The 6,440-nt window shown below is 33.6% G+C and overlaps 1 pseudogene; it reads left to right on the top strand.

Annotated features, from left to right (window-relative positions):
• The first annotated feature begins 2,794 nt into the window (after positions 1 to 2,794).
• LOC148613102 (acetylcholine receptor subunit alpha-type unc-38-like) lies at positions 2,795 to 4,634 on the top strand (annotated as a pseudogene).
• Positions 4,635 to 6,440: the final 1,806 nt, after the last annotated feature.

The raw sequence follows: 6,440 nt of genomic DNA, 5'->3' as shown, positions 1-6,440 counted from the left end.
GTTTAACAGTTTGATTAGTACAATATTTGAAAACTACATTGATTTATCTTTCCATTGACACATGATATAGCTTGTACTCTCTAGGCCCATCAAACTCGAAAACTAAAGCACTTTTTAATTTCTGTCCACAGCACAAAAGTATTTAATATAATACCCCATTTTCTAGATAAAGCGTTACGGCTTACACAGACACTACTGAAACAACAATATGTTGCCCATAAATTAATCTCTTCATTTCAAACGTTCCATACTCCCAGTTTTTTAGTGGAGTCCGAGTTGCTCATTTACTTTTGTGGATATGTGTGTATGATTTTAGTTACTTTATGTTCTTTGTTGTGTATGTCTGTTTTCCATGTCTGGTCTTTGTTCCTGGATTGCATTCTTTTGATTACCACCCTTGATTACTCTATTCTACGTTCGTCAAAATGACCTGATTGATTCACATAGAACTTGCAGAATGGTTTAGAGGCTTGCAAAAATGTGATGCAGTAAAATTCTATATGATTCAGCAAAAATTAAAAATAAATAAAATTGCATTTTAGCTTAAGTAAATTGATAATGTCTTGACATATTTGTAAATTTAGTCGAAAGAAAGAAATATTTGTAACAGTAAATAATACGTAATATGTGACGATAGACTAAATAGGTTTGAATTCTTTGGTGCCTGCTCAACTAATTTAGGTAAACAACTGACACTTTATAGAGATGAGCAAAATATATTTAATTGCTTTAGGTAATAGTTTCCATTGTTTACGGATAAATAAATTAAAAAGTATCAGACATAAAAAAGATAAAGTAAGTTTAAGTAAACGTAATCTTACATAACCAAACGTTTCCTATACTAAGGCGTTATGAATATTCATCTTTGGAAATTAAATGAAATTAAGAGATTTCATTGGTAAATAAAAGACAGGTCCGACAGCGCGTGATACTGGGTTTTTAAGGGAGCTCAACCCAGCCCTGATATCACTGTGTACGTTTAGGACAATAAAGAGTAAAAACTTAATATCTTTATTTACCAGGTACGTGAACGATTTAAATTTGATATTTTATTTCTAACTTTTATAATTAGAATTTTAGAAGTAAAGTTTTTCGTTGAAGTTTTATTTAAAGCAACTATGTAAATAATTAAATTCTTATTTACCAAAATAAATAAACGAAAAAGTATATTAATCAAATAAATAAAAGTATACATAGTATTAAGCTTAAATTATAAGAAAAATATATTTTGATCACTGTGTACGTTTAGGACAATAAAGAGTAAAAACTTAATATCTTTATTTACCAGGCCAGTCTCGAAAGCATGTAGTGTCCGATGGGCCACGGATACAAAACCAAACTACGTGCATGCCAGATATAGCAAGAAAAGACCACCGCTCCACCAAGACTACCATGAACTAGTTTTCCCAAACGAACAAAATATCACTCGAATAGATAGAGTTCATAAAAACGTATCGGACGGGGAGGCAGTCGACATCTCAAGGATCCATGCCATGCCCTCGACCTCTCCGTCCCGACCACCCAATTCACGACATAACAAAAAGCTGGAATTAAGCATCTGTTCTTATTAGACCATAAAAGGACGAGAGTCGGCCCTCAATGTGTGTATTGAGCACCATGCTTCTTCCACTAGAACACTCTATCTATAGATTTCTTTCAGATTAAGGTCCTTATGGGCGCTACAGATGGCAAAATTTTCTGCCCACCCATTTCGCTCCAAATTTATGGTGGCAGACAATATGGAGCGTTTCCTTGTTCCTCGAACCATCTCCATTTTCTTTTCCGTTTGAAATTAATTTTGTTTCAACTTGTTCTCGTCCTAATTTTACATGAAATATTTCCAACCGAACGTTTTAACTTTTTTTCTATTACTATTTACCTTTATAGTATTGATTCAATAGCGTCTCAAGTTATAACGACTTCGGTTTCCATGTACAATATTTGATTTTAGTCAATTCAGGGGAGTTTAATTGCTTTTTTCTTAATTGCTTTCAAATTATTACGAATGGTGTTTAGTTTTGAGTGAATGTTCGATAAATCAAATATGTGAGATGTATTATGTTTTGTTTTACCTGCAAGTGTTTATTTTTTTTTTTCAATATTGATCAGCAATCGATCTTTTAATCTTCATTCAATGTAGACCATAAAACGATTAACAGCAACATTATGCAGCGCTGATTTAATTTGGCATAATAAAAACTTTCAAAAAAGATAAACATGTGAAAAGGAATCGTAGATACAAAACTGAGGTTTCATTTTACTTCATATTTAAAAGAACCAAGTATGAGAACCCAAGTCAAAAATGATTATTAAGTATGAACATTGAAGAAACAGAAAAATACCACTCATATTAATATTGCTACTTCCGATATATTTTGTACACGTATTTCAATGATTAACCTCTCATCAACAGCATGAAAACCAAATACATAGGAAGATAATCCCAAAATATCGAAATGAGAAGCCAAGTCCTTCACCGAGAAGTTCTACCAAGTGTAATACAAGGAATAAATACTCAGTGGTTTTGCATTGTCTATTCCAACCTATTCTATCTAATTGCATGTATAAAACGACACAATATAACGGAACAGAGTAAATACAAAGCGAAAATCTAATTCAAAAGTGTTCAGTGTAATTTAAAATCTGCACTCGTTGAAGGATAAAGGTAAACATATTGACCTATATCAATAGTATTATTCCCCAGATAACAATATAAATGCGGTTATTAAGATTTACTTTGGATTCAATATCAATTCTTTTTTATGATCCTTACAGTCCCATTTCTTAAATATTAATGACAGGTATTAGCAGTGGTAGAATTGGAACGATGAACTCTGCTTTAGCTTTATTCCTTAGCTTGCTTCTCCATAGTGATTTTGTCAAAGGGGCTAGTCTTGCAGATGTTGAAAAACTATATACTGATATAATGAGTAGTCACAATAAACATGTTAGACCGCAAACTGATCAGAGCGTACCCACTAACATCACTATAGGATTTACCCTGGACAACATCATGGAAGTGGACGCTGTTAATGGCGTTGTCACAATCAGCGGACAGTTTCATATATCTTGGGCAGAGCGCCGCTTGCTTGGACACCGGCGTTGTACGGAGGACTCAAATTTGTAGCAGCTCCGATATCGTATATATGGCGATCTCCTCTTGTAAACGACAACACTTCGGGTAATCAGAAAGTTTTTGGTATAGACAATTCGTATCTGTATATTTCGTCATCTGGTTTCGTGGTTTGGGAACCTGACCAGAATTTGAGATTTTGCTGCAGTATTGACACGACTTACTCCCCCTTTGATTCTCAGCGATGTGTGATGACTGTTGAGCCTTCAGGTCTGCAGAAAGATGAATTGAAATTCTTCACAAATTCTCTTGTTGATTTATCGTCATACAGTTCTAATAGTGAATGGGATTTGCCAGGCACTAGCATTGTCGTTGATAATTCTGATGGCGCTAAAATGGATGTTGTGTTGTCTTTCAAACGACGCCCGAGTTTTATGATAATAACATTGATAATGCCTGTTATGTTTCTAGCAGCCCTCAACATTTTTGTCTTCATTTTACCACAAGTATCGGGAGAACGGAAAGGTTTTGCCATTACAATGTTGTTGTCTATGGTTGTCTTCATGACGATTGCGCAGTCACTACTTCCGGCGACGGCACTTCCAAGGTTGTCTTCTATTTGCATTTTGCTTATGGTTGACGTTACAATGAGCGGAATGATTTCAATTTTTGTCATGATAAGTTCACGAATTTTCTACACTCCACAAGAAATAGAAATTCCCGGATGGATTAAGAGAATACAGACGTTCAGTGTACGGCAAATTTTACATAGGAAACCATCTAAAATAGACACCAGCGAGAATAAGTGTGAGGACATGTGCATTGATAAAAAAAAGACTGATATGGATGCAGAATTAACGTGGGGAGATGTTTCTGTTATGTGGGATAAATTTTCATTTATTTTCTTCATGTGTTGGTTTTCAATGGGGGTTTTTGCATATGTTCTAGACTTGGTAGCCAATCGATAACGGCTTTTTCGTTAACCTTCTTGTGATTTCAATTCTTTTCTAAAAGTTTGTCATAAACAAATATTCAAAGAAAAAGGGCAAGTGTTTTAATGTCCATTTTTTTCATAATATAGAGAACATTGTCTATGATTCAAAAGTGTTTGGATTAAGAACGACACTTTAGCGCTCGTTAATTCATTCATTTATTCATTCATTGTCATTAGTAAAGGAAACAATAGTGATTCTGAGATTTACATAGCCTTCCATGAATCAGTAGAAATAGCTAGCCCCAATATTTTTGTAAAACAGCTTCAAGCTGTAGAGTAATCCGACAGATTATTTGATAACAAAACTCATTGAAATTCTTATTAGTACAAAACTGTAATTGCTTGGTATGTGGCGGACTCTTCATCAATATATTTGTACTCTTGTTGCACACGATTGACGTGAACTTTGGTGAGACCTAATGATTGAAATGTTTTGTCATTACTTTGCAGCTTTACTAAGTGCTCTTACGCAAACCCGTAAAGATGATTCGTTATTAGTATAACCGTATGGATTTTACCTAATAGTGCATGCCACACACATATTTTACAGTGTGCTGCTGAATATAACGGAACCTGTATGATGTGATTATGCTATTATTTGAACTGCTTGATAAAAAGTAGTTTGAATAATATATATATTTTGTTATCTGTGATTATATGTGTAATTACCTTCTAGTTGTGTTCATCAAAGCTCATGCCATATAAGAAATAAATATAAGATAAAATGACCGAATGACAACCCAGAATGACTTTAGCTTATTTGTGTCGTATGAAGAAAGTATTAAATGTCTTTCCCGTGCTTATGATTGGTAAAAACTTAACAGACAAATTATTCTTTACAGATCGGTATCCATGTCCAGGCTTACTATTGATATATCATACTTCTAAGACTCATCTGATTCACCCACACGTGGAATCTGAACAGGTACTCTATGGCTTATAATAGTCTATGGTCTCTAAATCATTCACATAGTTGTCGAGAGGGAACTGTTTCAGTGTTATTTAGCTTTCCTTCTACTCTTGGTCTTTGGTGGTAGGTATTATTTTTCTTTTGATTTGATTGGCATTTTGTGTTGATATATGTTCAAATTCTATTTGTTTTGGGACTAAAAACGTTTCGAATCAATTTGATTCCTCTGATGTTTCTACAATTACATGTTTAATTATTTAAGTACTGATCCAAATTAAAAATCAGACATTTATGAAAGGGTGAGTATATGGCATATGATGGTTTCTAGAATGTAATTAGAATTGCTTGCTCATATAAAAAGAATAAAATAACAGTAAACATTGATCAGATATGCTACTACTTAATATTTTTTTCACATATTCAATTTGTACTTGTTTTCTATGAATTACCCCCTTCAAAATATTGCTCTATGGTGCTTAACTTGTAAAAAATCTTGATAAACAATTACATTTGGTATTACAAGTCAAACTAAGAAAAGAAACCACAATATATAAAGTATGTTGACGAAGGTTTTCGCTTTACAACGAAAACATGCATAAATTGATGCTATCTCCTGCGTGGTGTATTCGCTATTTCAAAGCTTTACAGCTATAGTCCATAGGCTGGGAGGGTCCATCGTGCACCCTCACCATCCCCTCCCCCATCAACTTCATGGTGATTTTTACATACATTTATACCTCCCATTACCGAATCAATTTGTCGCCAAAGAATATTCTCGGATTCATTTTCAGTATTAGCCTATTTTTGTTCCCCACTGGGTCAAAAAGCCAAGATTTTTCTCATTCACAGCGTACTGACACCGTTAAACTCAAATCTTAGGCATTCACTATTAAAATAATGATGTACCCAAACATATCTGATCAATTAAGGCTCTTAGATTTTCCTTTTGGTTTCACAATTACTATAAAATCGTAAAAAAGGGAATTTTCAGAATTTCTTCTATGTCACCCGTTATTGTATCATTTTCAGAATACCGTAGTTTAAACAAGCTGTTGTGTGATACGGTACATTAATATAGTGTCTTAGCTTCCAAATGTGCTCAAATAATAAATATTTGAACTTTTTCAAGTCAAAATAGGTGGGATATTGTCACCCCTACCCATGAAAAAAATACCTCAACGTGAACCAAAATGTTTATTTTTGGCATATAAACGGTGTACAATAGACATTTGGACGCTATTGTTTGAATTATCGATGTATCCAACATATCTTCTCATTTCAGGCGCTAATTTTTCAGTTTCAATATGATAATAATGAGGTTTTTTTTTAAAAAGGGAATTTTCAGAATTTCATATTTTCTTCCATATCACCCATTAGAGGGTACCATTCTTTCGCCCAAATGGCCTAGAATACGTTTAATTGTGCATTGGTTGGCTCATTAGAAAGGTAAGATGCTATATAAA

The sequence above is a fragment of the Perna viridis genome, chromosome 7, assembly GCF_037379345.1.
Source record: "Perna viridis isolate PV_CMFRI_1.1 ecotype Kerala chromosome 7, ASM3737934v1, whole genome shotgun sequence".
Taxonomy (NCBI): Eukaryota; Metazoa; Mollusca; class Bivalvia; order Mytilida; family Mytilidae; genus Perna; species Perna viridis.
The sequence above is the reverse complement of the archived record's forward strand: the minus strand, read 5'-3'. Positions and strand labels throughout refer to the sequence as shown.